Source organism: Argopecten irradians, chromosome 3 (genome assembly GCF_041381155.1).
Source record: "Argopecten irradians isolate NY chromosome 3, Ai_NY, whole genome shotgun sequence".
Classification (NCBI taxonomy): Eukaryota; Metazoa; Mollusca; class Bivalvia; order Pectinida; family Pectinidae; genus Argopecten; species Argopecten irradians.
In genome coordinates this window covers 50878617-50895973 of record NC_091136.1, presented here as the reverse complement: position 1 = coordinate 50895973, position 17357 = coordinate 50878617, and the positions used below count along the sequence as shown (strand labels likewise).

The 17357-nt window shown below is 34.2% G+C and overlaps 1 protein-coding gene across 3 annotated transcripts in view; it reads right to left on the bottom strand.

Moving 5' to 3' along the window:
• Positions 1 to 1510: 1510 nt before the first annotated feature.
• The window catches only part of LOC138318969 (DNA repair protein RAD51 homolog 2-like), a 31560-nt gene continuing 15713 nt past the window's right edge, over positions 1511 to 17357 (bottom strand). For all 3 annotated transcript variants that reach the window (XR_011207931.1, XM_069261824.1, XM_069261825.1), the window contains one exon: positions 1511 to 4954. The gene's annotated coding sequence lies outside the window, so the exon portion shown is untranslated. The remainder of the gene's footprint in view (positions 4955 to 17357) is intronic.

Sequence of the window (17357 nt, the reverse complement as noted above, 5' to 3'; positions counted from 1 at the left end):
AACCTTCATTAATTCTTTTTTAGATTTTCAATTGTATTGGGTCTTCCAGAAGGAAAGCAAGGCGCATTGTACACATCTGTTATAACTATGTAGATATCAAAGTTATTTTGACCTCATCTGTTGAAAATATTTCCTTATTGATCAAACCATTCACTATGGCAATTACGTCTACATTAGTGCTTTTCACAATGTTTCTATTAAGCATATAAAATAGTGACAAACTTCGTAGACTAGACGGATACCAAGCATCGTCCACCACTCAACCATATCAAAATTTACTATATAGTCACTCTTCCTGTTTCACCAATACTTTTAAACTAAACCTTTCATTAACAATGTTCGCATTTCATATTTAGATAGTATCACGGATTCATCATTGCAGCCTTTGTCTAGTTTTGTTGTACATATTTCCGCCACCATTGAACCCTGATACACGGTGCCAGAACCACGGAAACAAATTATGCCCAGAAGTCACGCCCGACGCAATAACATTCTCCGACAAGTCAAATGAAACATTATTGATAATATCTTCATAGAACATCAAACATATCCGATACTGCTCTTGTTTCGTTCAGACAAAATACCAAAGAAAATGTCCATTCGACTACAGCACTATTGTTTTTCGACCAATTTCTGAAGAAAATAGAATTTCTAGCCCTAGATTTTAACAGTTTCTAACTTTGATCATCTAAGCAGTACATGATGTGTGGTTTTTCAGGTCTATCTGGTCTAAATTTATTGATTAAAATCAATCGATCTAGGATAAAAGATCGAACTTGCCACACATACAGGTATACCTTTAAAAACTACCTGTAAACAAGATTGTTAATTAGAGAACTCATTAGACAGACAAATGCGGGACAATTTACGTCGAGTATGACGTACAACCATAGTTAAATGGTCAAACGGCGTGTGTGGAAACAGCACCTGGAAGATGATATTTCATCCGGGCATTGTCCGGGTTCGTAGCGGCACTCTTTGATGTGTCAAGTGGGAAGTGGGTAACAATGGTTAATCAATATATCAGTCACTCCCTAAGTATCCAGTGATCCCGCGCATACAGAGTAACTGGAACCTCTCCAGATCCCTATCACCAATCAACAGCCCTTTAAAGGACGTCACCCAAACAGAGTAAGCATTGCAACAATCACTATGGAAAATTGCATCTTTTTAGAGTGTAACAATATGTATAGCTGCTTTCATTGTATCACCTGGATACATTTGCGAATAAAATGGTTACTCGATATCAATATTAATTTTCCATAGATAAATATTTCTTAAAACTGTACATATTGATAAAAGTACACTGGTCACTTAAAATACAATCTTATTTCGTAATAGCTGAGCAAGTACATTTTTGCATATAGTACTTGGAAGATATGATTTAGACTATGGAATGGTCCATTCATATCTCTTAATTATCAAACATAATAAATAAAACAAAAGAGTTCCTATATAATATGCGCGAGACCATCATACATATCTAACATTTTTTTTTAATAAAATAAACTAAGACGAATGTTTCTTTTTTTTATTTCCAAAATTCATTTATGGGAATTGCACAAAAATAAAATAAAAATGTACTTAATTCATGCGTGATATGTTCTTAAACTGACACCTGCACAAAAAGGCCATTTTTATGAGTAAATCACAATTTCATTCATACGCTTGTCCATATCCCATATTCTATCATATTTCAGACAATCAATACAGAAATATGTTTTACACCCCCGCGGAATTCATATGCCAACACGTTTAAACAGGAACATAATTTTTTAAAAATGCAAATAAACAACTTTTACAATTACCGTAAAAGGTGTCATTAGAATAATTACTGGTCATTGTAGGCTATCATTAACCCCAGACTGACCCCTGTCCAGTCTGCATAAGTGGCCAGGTAGTAGAAGAGGACAAAGGCAATTCTGTATGGTCCGTACTATTTACCGTTAATTCCATCAATTCATATCATAAGTACAGATGGCAGTTGTTATTGAAAACAACTTAGCTATTTTTTTACTTTCTAGAGAAAAAATCTATTCATGGAATTCCAATACCACTCGATAATAACGGTACTTTTGTTGGCTTTGTCATATCGTGTATGTTTGGGGGTGTATGAATAATCGACCGAGCCATTTCTATTGCACTTAAAAAGCAAGTTAACCTTTGACTGACCATCCAGGGCTCGTCTCCACCAGGTACCTGTGCTTTATGTCGCTAATGACGCCCTTAACACTGGCCAGTATACCACGTTGAATCCAGTACTTATTTACACATACCCGTGGTTTTAATTTCCTCAATCAGAACTAATGATTGCCACTTCAATATCTTTACTAACAATCAAAACATTAGTTGAATGGTATTTTTCCTTTACTCATACAGAACATATATAAAAATGACAAGAGTTGAAACAGATGCCATGAATCAAATGTACTCGAGGTAATCACTAAGGAAACCCCAATAAGTAACTTCCTACCGACTCATTTCTACAGATTTATAGGAGATCAGTTAACACCTTTTATTAACACCAGTTGACAAATCAATATGAACATACTTTCTTCAAATGAGACAACATAGGTACTGATTACAGTATATATTTATGTTGATGAAAAACAAATATAGCTACGTAGAATCATCAAAGACTCGACGTTAATAACAGGACCTTAATATCATTTAAAACCAATTAACAAGTAAATATTTCATAGATCATTCCTCTTTCATATGAAACTTTTAATTGAAACTCAAATTAACAAATAAGCTACTAGTCAGTATTCCCTTTAATTCAGATATACTAAAAGACTCTGATAACATAATTGCTTTATTAAACAGTAGAAATAACATAAATTACATGGGAAATAGCAGCTAGAGGCCCTACCATCTGTGACCATCCTATTAACATTACGAATGGTCCTTAATAAAACACCAGGACGTTCGGATAGGCCGCATACCAATCAAAAATCAATTAAACTAGATATTCTTTGATAATGTGACTAAGAGAGAATTGTTTGCCTGGTTCTTCGGCGGGAGACATGTAAATATTCCGCGGGTTCCAATTGTCCATTGTGGATTATAAGTGATACGGAATGGACAATGACAACTTGATATTGTTGAGTATCTATTTCTGCTTTCGTCCTTGGTCGCACCCATTGATTTAGTTGGTCAAGCTAACACGACCATCGATTCCACATCGCCAGTGCACAATGGGCAGCGTCCTTCAGCAAGAAAGAAAATCTACCTTCATATAGAAGATTTAAATATGTCAATTGATTTAGGACTCATCCCCCTGCTACTGCCCTTGCCTTGAACTGTGGCCATAATACCCCACGCTAAAGTCTCAATGAGAAGCACTACAATAGCCACACAGTGGTGCTTGTCCATATCTTTATATTTCAATGACAGAGGGCAGAGAATATCAATTCATCGCTTTCTCCATGTGAATGCTTTGGCACATTTGTGTTTACTTAATACTACGGACGGCCTGTAACACATGCAAATCCTCCTGCACATCACATTGCCCATTACGGTAACATTTGGGACGGATAAATACGCAGCCTATTGCGGTCAGATGACACGAACGTAAAAGGTTTCGTGCCAATGAAACGCACAATGGTCCAGGATCAGGCTGCATTGACAATTTATGTGACGACGAAGCAGATTATATTCGGCAATAAAACTAATGGTCCAATATCTGAAATACCTCCTGTGTACTCAATGTAGATGAATCATGAGATGTCCAGCCCAGGAAGTGAAGATTACCTGCACAACTTAATCATCACAGGAATTCCGGACTTCAATTATAATTCATATATTTTCATCTTGGATAAAATCCTTCCTTAACTCTTATCCATTTTCATCCCTTAATGGAGCTTTCCATGGTACATGTTAATTATGCCAGCAAGATAAAGAATTTAATGAACTGGGTGATTCGATTTTTTATAATATATTCTTCAATTAGTAATTCAACACACATATGTAACAGAATGTAGGCATTGGATATTGTGTTCCAATGTTCGCTTCCAAAATATATCCCTTTTTCTTAAGTTTCCATTGCGCATTAAATTCGTAGAATACAACTGATAATTTCCATAACCATCTACCATTTCACCTGTACAGACATTATGTTTGGGTGAATAAAAATCATGTCTTTATTTATCTCTAAAACTAAAAAAACACATGACACTCTTTCTGTCAAATCAGACCAATCAGATAAAACAATCTCTAAACAAAAACCTTGGATACATTTAATGTTATCTAGATTTCAAACAGGATATTTGACAAGTCGTGTGTGAAACGTTAAACTTCAGATCTCACTTTACCTGATAAAAGTAAAAAACAAAAAGAAATTTTATTGAAAGTCAGAATCTACTATAAAGACAGCGTTGCGAGTAAGATATACAGAACAATAGAGAGCAGTGTGGTCTGATCACGCTAAGGTGGCCACCTAATGATTCGGTTTTCTCTTATCACAGACTTAAAGCTATCAGAGAACAAAACCTGAAGTGCCAGTCGGTATTGTCTCAACAGCTACCTATTCTAACAGCAGTTAAATACTGCTATCACCTAATCAAAACGACGCGATTTACAACTGACAAAGCCTATCAATATATTCTGTGACTTTTGTTCGACTTACATGCATAGATTTACACATTGGTTAACTTGTGTTTATCCCTTTTCTTCTTTGTTAGGGGATATTTTCATGTTCATTGGGTTTGAACAAGGAAGGTAATGTGTGTCTGGTGACCCGTGAGGAGTTGAAATTATCTGTTCCTCGTTCGGTCTTTGTCCGAACGTTAGGGCTATGGGTATCGCAATGTGTTGGTATTTTACTCGTCTGCCTCAATGCATCATCAATACGTCAAAATATCTGGTAATAGTCACCAAGGTCACAGCGATCAGGGTCAACTTGTCCAGCACTTAATCAACTCACTCTGTCACCGGATGACCACTGGAACAGTTCCTAAAAGAAGAAAACAATTTCCAAAATAATACATTTTATCATGGTTTAAAAAAAACAAACCCAAACAAACAACAAAATCCTTCAATCCGATGTTAAAAGGGTCAAGTGTTTCAAGTTATATGACAGAAGTCGGAAAATTATAACAACCTTTTATTAATATCTTGATAAATCACTATTATATATAATTAAAATTATTTCAGTCTTTTTTTAATAATTGATGTACACATTTTAATTAGAAAAAAATCGTACATTGAAATTTGAACGTTGTAAATACGAAAGTAATCATGTAAGAAAATTAGCTCTAGAAATACATCTTATAGATGAACTGCAAACATGCGTCATGCTCTGACAACAAGCACAGTTACCTGGTGCTCCTCCATCAGAGCAAACGCATTTTTTAAACATCACAAACAAATAAAATATTTTAATATGTTTGTTTTCACAACAAAGTTTGGAGGTAACTAAGATAGACATGGTTGGTGTAGATTTCACAGAACATAAATTGTGGAGTTCTTAGAGTGGATTACAGGTTCAAAGCTACTAACTTTAAGGTTACAGGTCTATAAATTCTGTTATCACCTTCAAGAGAAAACATAAACCCCAACAGAAAGAAAAACGTCTTCAAAGTGAAACTCCGGAGTACATAAATTGTAAACACTTGAGCACCTTGTGGACCCATGGATATATTCCAGCATTACAATACATCAATGATTACTCTATCTTATCAACTGACCAAATTTGCATGCAAAAAAGGTCGACAAACATCAAAGCACTTTTATCAGGCATATTTCCCTCTTCATGATTGTATCAACTATTCGACACAGAAATCACTATAAATTCGGCATATTCTAGGTGTTGTGTCATAAGTTTGGCCATTAAACCTGTATGATTTGGATCTCAAAAGTACATGCAACATACTGTAAAATAACCTCAGCACTCCAAAGCCAATCTTCCACGGTATGAGACTCAAAAGAAGTGCATGTGAATACAATACGTTTAGATAAAATAAAAGTATATTTCGACAACTTTTTTTTCTTTATTTGCTACATATTTTAGGCATGGTACTTAATAAACAACCTTTTGTAGATCACCATACAATCAGATCAATATTCCGAGTTGCTTATCCTTTGTTTAGATTTGATAGCATCACATTATACTATTACCTAATTCGTAAACTGTAGTCATATAGCACAATGTAAAAGAGATTGACACATCATTATTCTTAGAGAACAAAAAAAAACCGTTCTAGATCAACGATGGTGTTTGCAATCAGATTCCCATCAATATTTTTTATTGTTTTGTTCATCAACGATTTTAAACATAATGGAAAATATAATCAGATATTAGATGTTATCAAAGAAATCATATCAACACTGTTCCTTAGTATCGTTTTCAAACTTCAAAACAACAAAAGAAGTTTATTATTTGAACATTCTTAGTTGTCTTTAATTTGAGCAGAGTAACATTTTTTTTCCAAAAGAATTTTCAAAATGATAAATAAATTGAATTCTTAGAGCTGATAACGATTTTAATTTAAACTGATCAAGTTATTCCTTGGTTAATGATATCTTCCAGATGCCAATGCTACACAAGTTTGATGATTCATTGAGAATTTCAGTAGATAAGGACCAAACACTGTAGCTACAGAGAGACAGGAGAACTTGTTACAGAATGCACACACAAACATATCTATGATCAGTGATTATAGAAACTTCATTTTGTATCCTCCGCGATAAGATTGCAGCAGTGAAGTGGACATGGAGAGTAGACTTCCTATGATAATATTGACACAGGTAAGCCTGGACGTCCCCCCTTTAGTCCATCACCTGGTAGCGTACAGGTATGAAATGCACTCAATCTCAGGTGTGTCTATTGTACAGGTGACATCCTAAAGAGATCATACCTAAAATCCTACACCATATTTGGTGGTTTACGAGGGCCAATAAAACGTGTTAATCTCTGCGGGCAGGACCATCGCGAACAATTAATAACGTGATGACGGGCTAGATGTTTACATCCTAATAATCGCCAGTGATAATGTTTGTATCTAGGTATTGAAAACCCAGTAATTACAAAGATGTTGTCAGATCCATAAACATCTGAATGGCACAATAAACAGGGCCTATCCCTATCGGGTGGACAGCGACCCAACACAGATACTATCAGGCGGCTTCTCTGTGATCTATTATAATCTCAAAAAAAGACATCTACTCATGATCAGTACTTACTTGTATAGAGAATGGTTCATGATTTCAATACAAACGATCTCCACTTTTGATTAGAGACAGCTAAAGTTGTTATGTTCAAAATGTTGTTCGATACTTTTCATTCAAAACCTATTCCATTGCTGATGCTTTTCCCAAAACGAACTGCCAGGAAAATTTGTTTGATTATAAATTGATAGTGCACAGCTATGCTGTTATGTGTCTATACCTATGTCTGGTGTGTAATAAAACTAAATCATCACTCAAAGTACTGCTGTCAAAAGTCACTGATTACTATGTACACGTGTAGATACATTAAAAGAAGAAACATTGGTATTTTGGCGATTTTTATAAAAATCTTTTTAATATAAAAAAAATATCGGGAATAAACATCAAAGTATAATTATGAGGATGGTAACGTTACTGATAAGAGGGTGTAGTTAATGACATTGTAGCACATTTTTTATCTGTTCATATTGTTTCACTAGCATGTCTGCTTTTAAAAAAATTGTGAAACGAATTGCGGAGATATATTGAGGAAATTACCACTTATATCTCTGGAATATATTTGGAATATACTCTAAACTTCAAACAATATCTATCTGGGACTGGTTGTAATATTGCAGGACCTAGCTAGGACGCACTATTTGAAATCTAAAGATAGTGATGGATACTTGGACACATTGAGTTCATGATGTCTGTTGGTATTTCTATTGCCATCGTACTGGTCTTAATGTTCTCATACATCAAGTTGAAATAATTTTGTTAAGACACCACACTTTGTGTAGGGCGACCACACCATGGTAGCTTGTTGATCTCGGTACTGATTCCGACTGTAAATCAATAAAAGTAAAAATTGCCCTGACACAGGAAATGAAGTCACAATGTATCTTCCATCAATAACACTGATGGTATTTTTATTTCATAATATCTGTTAAAAATCCTCTCCTTCTATGGTATGTATAGATACAACGCTCTCAAGGATGTTGAAGCAATAAGGATAATTGATGTCAGAATTGTGAGAATCACTTTTTAAATAAGAATTTTCACACATCAAGGAATCAATTCAAATTGATCAGTTTGCAACTTCTGCATGAATGATGAAAAACATTCATTAATCAATCAATATCAATACCTCCACTTTCTTTCATGCGATAACGTTGTAATGTTACAAAAGTTATTTGATGTATAATTGATAAGAATGAATAGAAATACATACAATAAAAGAATATATTATAGATCATTTCATTCCATAGTCAACCCACACAATATCAACATCAATAACGTCCCGGATGTCTTCTATAAGATATTAATGAAAATGACGGCCTAAGATATTGATGGACAGGATGTGAATTGTATAAGATTGTAAATGTATACAAAAATCATATTTCATATTTGTCATGAACATTAACGAGCTAGAAAAATAACCATTGATAATTTACTGTAGAGGTATCTGATATTAATGTATTTTTTCCCTGACATGGACTTCGTAGGTCTAGTGACACTCTACTTGATCCCCTAAACTTGGCATGATGAGATTTATGGTAAAAGAAATGTGAATCCTGACTCATTCAGTCTGTAAACATGTTGGCAAATTACGGTACGGTGATTAACAAAACTTTATAAAAGTAATATTTAAGTGTCAAATGTCAGAAGAGAAACTCGATATACTGGCCCACAACAGAGGCGGGAAATTAACGCCAGGTAGATATTCATTTAGTCCATATTTGTGACCAGTTCTGGGTGATTAACTCCCCATGTAGTAGCTGTGGAAAGATAGCAATCAGCAGAATATGTTTTTTATGAAAAGTCGTGACCATGTGGTGTGAAAGGTGGAAAATTGGTTATAAATAGGTTCCAGACACACTCGTAACACCTTTAGAATAACAAATGAATGTACTTCTAAATAACATGAACATATTAAAAGTATACCAAGGTGTATATCTGCAGCTAACTTCATATAAATGAGTCCCGAACAAACATATTACTTTCCGATTTATTTTACTGCAAACGACAATACATAAAAACAATTTGCTTTATTTTCCCCATAATTTCATAAGTGATAGATGGTAAAAACATAACTAGTCAAAGAGTAGCAAAGTGTTAAGTTTCAGCTTTAGAATTTTTCATTTCGACAAATTTTACTAACATGATGTTGCAGACAAAACGGTTTAGACTTTGGCAGACAGCATTAGGTATAGTTTCAGGTTAAGGCTTTATCAGGCAGCGCAAGAGTTAGTTTAAAAGCAATAATAATTTCTACACAACGGACATTTCAACACATGTATTCATTTTATGAGATGGCAAAATAACCCTGTTACAACCTTGAAGACAATATATGCACTTGGTTTATACCTTTTAAAATATCAGCTGATCGGCAGTCATAACTCTTATCCAAATTGGGACCTTGCAATCCCAGAAACTGTTTACCAAGTTTAAATAGGCTATCACCGATTGTTTAGTTGTGTTCCTTTGAGATGGTCAACTAAAATGGCCAATTACTAAATCAGCAGTTCCTGTCCTTATTGCTCAGTGCTCAAAGAGCTGCAGGTACTGCTATTTCTGCAGATTATATGGTCATTTAACAACTCGGTGCCCTTTTACACCATCCAGAGACCAATTGTATGGACATTAGAAAGAAGTCTTTTGAATAAAAGAATACAAAACCCATTGTAGTTGTCATTTTTTCAATCATGCATTGGGGGACAGCACGTACAATTTCTGGATTACCAGTAGGGCAAGCAGTAGAAGTTCGATGTGCAGAAAGTCTGAACATATACACATAAACATTCCAAGAGTTTCCAAGTTCTAGATGATGATTCACTTTACAGTTTTGTCATAGGACAGCATCTGACAAATTGTTAAAACTAGGTGGTATTTACAAGAAATAAAGTTTGGACAGTTACCTAATTAATCCCAACAGGGTAGGTTATATTAGGTATAACAGGTAATGGATGATTATCAGAAGGTATAGGTAAGTGACAGGTAAAATACTGTAAGGAAAGTTACCTAATTATACAGGTAGGTTATACTAAGTGTAAAAGTAAGAAATAGTTACGAGTGTACGCTGACATACCAGTCTAAGCCAAGCCCCTTATCACTGAAAGGTATCACACTAATAGCTGGCTATTTTAGATACCCACCTCAAATTACATCCACCTAGTTTGGATGATCACATCTCTATTTGAAATTTTCATTTATTTTTCCATTTACCAAGATAAACGAATGGTGACAAATTGTCCTCTTGTTCTGGCGATGTCGCCCTTGTCTCATCAACGTCACAGCCTGTATTTTAATATGGAGAAGACGTAGAGATTATCATACCTAGTGTCATCCCCTTTAACTTGGCGTCATTATCCACAGGTTTCCACTTACCAATCATTAGCAATATTGATGTAATATATCTCTTTACTGTGTGGGCTACAGTTATCATAATATCTACGTAGCAGTCATTCCAATAATTACTTCAATCTTGTCAGAGATTAGGGTGAAACAGCTATTGAAATTCAACATTTTGATTGACAATTTAAATGGCAACTTATCATTTAAGATGTACTGTTTGTGAGGATCTGCCAACACTAATGGACAAAGAGACAAATTAAATGTTATTATTAAGATTGATATGCTCGCATGTGGGCTTAACAGTTTGCTATGATTTGTGTCTATTTAATATGTCCTATATTACATTGATTACCAGCTATGGTTATTAATGGTATTATTTTGGTGATGAAACTGGGGTTTCCAGAGGAAAACTACCATCCAGTAACTGGAAATGCTTTATGTGAGCCATGAACTATAACTTAGAGGTGAAGGACAAGTGATGAAATTCATATACAATAACTACAAGGTCATTATGGTCTTTAAAACAGAGCCTGGCCACTTTATCAACATTCCTTAACTTTAAGGATTTTTAACATAGAGCCACAATACAGAAGTTTGGAGAAAACTTAAAATGAAAAGCTTTACTTTAACTTTTTCTATGCTCGGGAGAATTTTAAATTAAGGAATTCTTTTAAGTTATGGAATGTTATTGATGAAACTGGAAATTATTGATGGGCTCAGAACAGTCTACCCTATCTATAATGGTCATATATCCTTTGGAATACATTTAAGAAACTAAGAAAAGGATTAGTTTTATGTCATTTTTTTGTGTGAAAACAAAATGATTAATTTGAGAACAAGGGTAGGTAGACATTTTCGTATAATCTATAGTATACATTAAATCATCGGAAAGAATAATGTTGCATTTGAAACTAAAACCAGTTGGTCCTATATTGATAGTTGTTTTCAGACAAGTAATTTATTGAGGGATGTCTCTTATCCATTAGTATACGTATTACATAATCTCTTCAAACATGTTTTAGCATATTGATGGACTCAATAAGCTGTTTTATATTATCATTGCTATAATAGATCACATTTTAATTTGTTTAGATTGGGGACTTTAAGTTTACATTAGCCTTTAATATGGTTACATGCATGTGATTTATGCTGTAGATAAATTTGGACTGAACAACAGGTTTATGTAACATGTATATCCGTGTGCCTATCATTGTAGGAAATTTAGATCTCCTGATTAATGTTATAGACATTCCCAGTGGTATGTCTGATAAAATGTAGGAAGATTTCATTGTAACTTAAACAAGATGATACCCATGAAGTGATAATCTGGATTGTTACCGAGTTCGTTCTGACCTCTTCCACTCCTTATGATAACACCTAATATATTTTATCTCTCACTCACAGCGGGGAACTGATCCTCCCTTGTTAAGTCAACTAAAAGTAGGACTATCTCTATATAATATAATCAATACATTATCTCAGATAGCGACTTTTTTTCTGTAAGACAGATATTAGATATCAGCTTTTTTGTTGGCTATTTCTTTTGCTCTAACAATTCATAAATTACTGTCAGACGATAACAAACATATTATCATTAATGGTAAAAACCCTGTTTAATTTGACATGTATGTCTCAAATTAAAACGAAATCGGAAACCTAAAATGGAAGCCATGTTGACAATAGCCTGAAGTTTAACCGATAAATTACTGGTAATAAGATTTAATTTACATGACCTTGACTGGTTGTTATACATTTTGTTGTGTGTTATTTTCTATTAAATAAATCTACTGACTTACATATAAACTCTAATCAATTGCAAATGTCTAAGATAAATGATACAAATAAACTGATAATATCAGGAAAGCAATTTGCACCAATCACTTCAAAATGAGACATAATTAACCAAGATTTCAATCTTGTCAGGAAACACAAATGTAATACATGTTTGTGATGATAAACAATTTACCAGGGATACCAAAACACTATAAAACACCCCTTAACTAATCCCCACTGTGGCCTTGTTAACTATTGTCCACAAATTACAAAACCACATTCAGAGGTGTATCACAATAAACTGCTGTATCATTACAAATAGATACCAGTGACAATTCATTAAAGTTCAATTAATAAAAGTCATGTATATAATGGTGACACTCCTATGATAATTGTTAACATTAATGAAAGCTAATGCCACAGATAGTGATAGGAGCCATTCATAGGGTCATATCTATTGTTACCGGTACGGAGTCAAAATATAGATATTAATCACAGTGAAAATTTAACTAATCTATAAGAGAAAATTGATCTCAGGGCTTTTAGAAAATAACTTATTATAAAGACAACTTGTATGGACAAAGAAAGTTAAAACATGGGTATGCAAAAATCACCAGATTACACACAGTGGACAAGTAAAAAACTCATCAGTCAAGGAAAAACCATCAGGCGCGAGTAAACACAGGTACAGTTTTGTGGCCAAAGGGAAGCAACTCCTTGAGATTATTTTTCAACAACTTCAAGGTACCCTTCAATTCTGTTAATAAACATTTCAAAATTAAGTCAACAAAGTTATTTTGTCAAATTTCAGTTGGATTATCATTCAAACGAACAGATTGACTGGTGAAGTATTGGTTTAGTGTAGAGATAGTATTGTGGAAAGGAAACCGATAAGATTGGGACCCAATCTCAGGTTCAGATAAACACCCTGGGCTGCAAATTACGTTTAAATGTGAGAAATATTGGTAGTGTTGATCACTGAATGAGTGCCCTACTGTCTTCGCTCTGATTACAGATTTGGGAATCAGCCAGAATCTTACAAAACCTGTCACAGAACCGAGATTAATTTTCCTGTGAATTTATCTGGTCCCCAGTTGGAGATAAGCTGTTTACCTGTACAAAGTTCACTTTAGTATCTTTACCACATATAGCCATCATCTAGAGTTCTTTATACAAACTGTCATTGTTATGATCATCATTTGTTATGTCTCGAGTACCTGCCGCCTGTTGTGGTGCACTCCTAACACAGGTCATGTCTAAGGATGTGAAAACACATGCACATACTTATTTCAGTATAAAATATATCCAGATCACTTGAAGATCATAACCAGATCTAGGCCTAACCTAATATTTGAAATGAAAAACAACAACATGGTTAATTTTTTTTTCAGACAAAAATAAGTTTTGTTTTCAATATCATTCCATACTAGTTCTCTGTTTGATCTTGGTATTTTAACTTTTGATATTTTTTAATTTGCTGTTATAATAATGTGAATATAAACTTGCCAATTATGATGACCTTATCGAATATTTTCTAAACAGCCTATTTATATTAATAGATGATCATTTATTGAGTAGTTGTGAACTGAGATTTTAAAGTTTGTCTGCCAAAATTTATTTTCCCCAATTTCCCATAAGGAAGTCGTTTATCAACAGTAACTTACACCTAGTTCATAGAGGTTGGCTGAGTGCAGTATATATATTTCCAAATGTTAATAAAAAAAAAGACCTTCAGCTACGAGGATTTAAAAGAATTTGAACACTTTAAGTACTAGCGTACTGAATTTATATGTTTGTTCTTATTTCAGAACAGCCTTTATTTTCTATTAAAATTCCATTAATATGAACCATGTTATCTGATTATATTTTTTTACCTTTAAATTGGAAGATTATTTATCATTCATTAGGCCCTGGATTAGATGGTCACACTTTTAAAATCATATTAATCTTTAGTAAATATCTCGATCTAAAAGTCATGCTTACTAAGAACCTATCAAACAGATACGGTAACAAGGCAAGCTCACCATTTATTGCTTAAGGTATCAAATTAATTAATGTTATATGACATCTAGAACTGAAAAGTTCCTCTAACAAATATATATATCGGTGTACCTCAAGTTTCAAATCTATTAAGAAACCTGTAAATATCTCTCAACTTTAAGTATGTAATAAAACTTGAAATAAGTGAGTTTTTATAGTTATGTAGCATAGCCTTCAGCTATATGTAAATCATGTACATGTATTTATTGTACAGCAATGATAATCTGCATTTTTAGTGTTGTAAATAAGTGAAAAATATGAAATTGTAAAACAAAATCCTATCAGACTGTCGCAGTCGAAACTTTAATCCTGTGACTATTGCGAGAGTCTATATACATGTATATTTTCAATCAAACTTTCAGTTTCCAATTTGATCTATGTTAAACCAGATGGGCAATATCAGGCTATGAACTCCAATCTGGTCAAGCGTATGAATATCTAACGTCTCCGCCACGTCACTGACAATGTTTACAATGTAAACTTACGCCTATACATAACGGTCAAATAAATTAAAAAGTGGTTTTAAAGTTGTGTGGTCTTCGAAATCCAATACTATTATCGTGTTGACAAAATATCATTGCATAATTTTCATTTGTTTGCTTTCTTCGAACTCTTTTGTGTTGAACTACATTCAGAAGCTGATGCTATGGCTGTTTCATTTATTGAACATGGTGACATCAACACTAGCCCAAGCAGGAAATTCAAAGGATATATGTGTATAGTTTAGAATTAAAATTATTGTAATGGAAATATAAGTAATAAACTGTTACCAGATTGGACATACAGTTGATATGAAGCCCATCCGTAACGGGTGCCATGAATAGTTATCTTTCAAACGGATGGGATTCATATCAGCTGTATGTCCAATCTGGCAACAGTTTATTGCTTAAATATCCTACTGTATATTATCATAAGTCAATCAATGGTAAGAAATACAGAGACTTTTTAGGAGCAAACCAAAGGAACTGAGGTCTTTCATTTGTTAATCTGTAAAATGATAACTATAGAAGCCATTCTTTCCTAAATTTTTTAGAAAGGTTTCGGTAACCTGAATATGTTTAATTACTGTTTCAAGACTCACCATGCATCCACTCAGGGAACGCACTTATCCAAAATAGGAATATTTGTATCCCTATCAGATTAAAGTTTCCTTTTGAAGTTGTAATGTTTGATAGACAATTGAGTATTAATTTCACCATAATGTGCCAGATTCCTAAAACAAACATGTGATAACTAGCCAAACTAGCCCAAATAATATCGGGAATGATAGGGAACAGTGCTGCCTTATCTGGCCTCACGCCTATCTGGAACAGTCCTTAGTGAAGGGAGGATACATTTCAAGTGTCTCGTCTCAAAACATGGGGATTCGTTTAGATGGCCAAGTGTTTGGTTTATAGCTGGCAGGCTTACCTATTTGGACAATTATCTGTGTGTCTGACCCCTACATCGAAATCCACAAAGGAGCTCTATCAAGTTAAATCAGGGTGGGACTGGATTTAAAAAGTTACCTTTCACATTTTACAACTGAGTAAAACATCAGGTTTTTTTCTTATGAAATATTCTTCAAACTAAAAGATTTATCTCAAATTCAAAAGTAACCTTTCATTAAGATTAAAACAAGGTATTACTTTTGATGAAGAGTTCTTTTATATGCACCATGAGCACAGCATGAGACATTACACAGTGTGATAAAGTTTTCATAGTAACAGTTACCCCAAACATTCAAACATACATAAATCATACACAGACACAAAGAAAAGTGTCTGATAACTTTATAGAGAGGATAGGGAAAAAATCCGGGAATGGACCAACAAGTCCACATTGAACATACCATTGGTTTGATTGGTTTTTGTTACTTTGAATGCATGGTTTGTTTAATATCCTATTGAGGAAATCCTGAGTGCCTAGAGAAAAAACACCAACCTACAGTCAGTACCTGGCAACTGCCCAACATGGGATTCAAACTCAGAACCTAGAGGTGGAGAGCTTGTATAATATGTCAGGAAATCTTAACCACTTGGCAACCAAGATCCCTACTGGGACTGCACGATAGTTTTTTTTATATTTTCAGAATAGACTTTTTTTATTCCAACAATTTATCTGAAAAAACCCGATACCTTGGTATTTATTATCAATTTGATATTTCACTCATTACACTAGTAATCTAACCCCTAATAAGACAAGAGTAAAAGATTCATTCATAGCAAACAGAGAGACAAACAATGGAGAAGCAGTAAATTTACCTTTTTTGAGGTGGGGAGGGCAGGGTTTGTGTGTGCAATTATTTTGTTGATGATGTGATGGTCTTCATTAGGTGTGGAATCATACATATATGATGCTTCATGAAGAAAATACATTGTATTTCTAAATAAATAGAGTGTGTTGTTTTCAGCAGCAGATTACAAACTATCTACCAGGTATTGTGGCCCTACAGGTAGGGCGTTAGAATTGTACCCCTATTGCATGATCGTAAAAGGCAACTAAATTTAGGATCTTATCTTTTCTCTTCTTCCTAATTGACTTTATGTTTCCTAATGCCTCCCTTGGCACCGCCTCACTTTTGGCCTTGAATTGAGCGTTCGCTCCTGTGAGGAAGGCTCTGGGTTCTGTCCCCTGGCCGAGACACACCAAAGTCTATAAAAGTGGTAGTTTCTGCTCCTGCTTAGCGCTCAGCATTCAGGGAGTAGGTCTACTGGTTTGCCCGTTGTCAGTATAATGTGACCGGGTGGGGTGTGTTGCTTGGTGTCTTCAGCAGCATGCTTCAGTAATATGGCACTCTAAAAAGGGCAACAGTTCCACTATACAAGAAGACACAACACGAATATATCGCAGTCTCCCAAAACATGCACCACACACAACATACACGTAACACACCGCATACATGGGAGGCCGTCCTTACATTACCATAGCTGTTAATAGGACATTAATTAATCAAACAAACAAACAAACCAGGTATTGATTTTACAGGTAAAAAGAAATAAGGTCGTAAATATTGATATTTTAACTTTAAAAAGTACCTCAAGGTCAGTTTACCGACTATGACC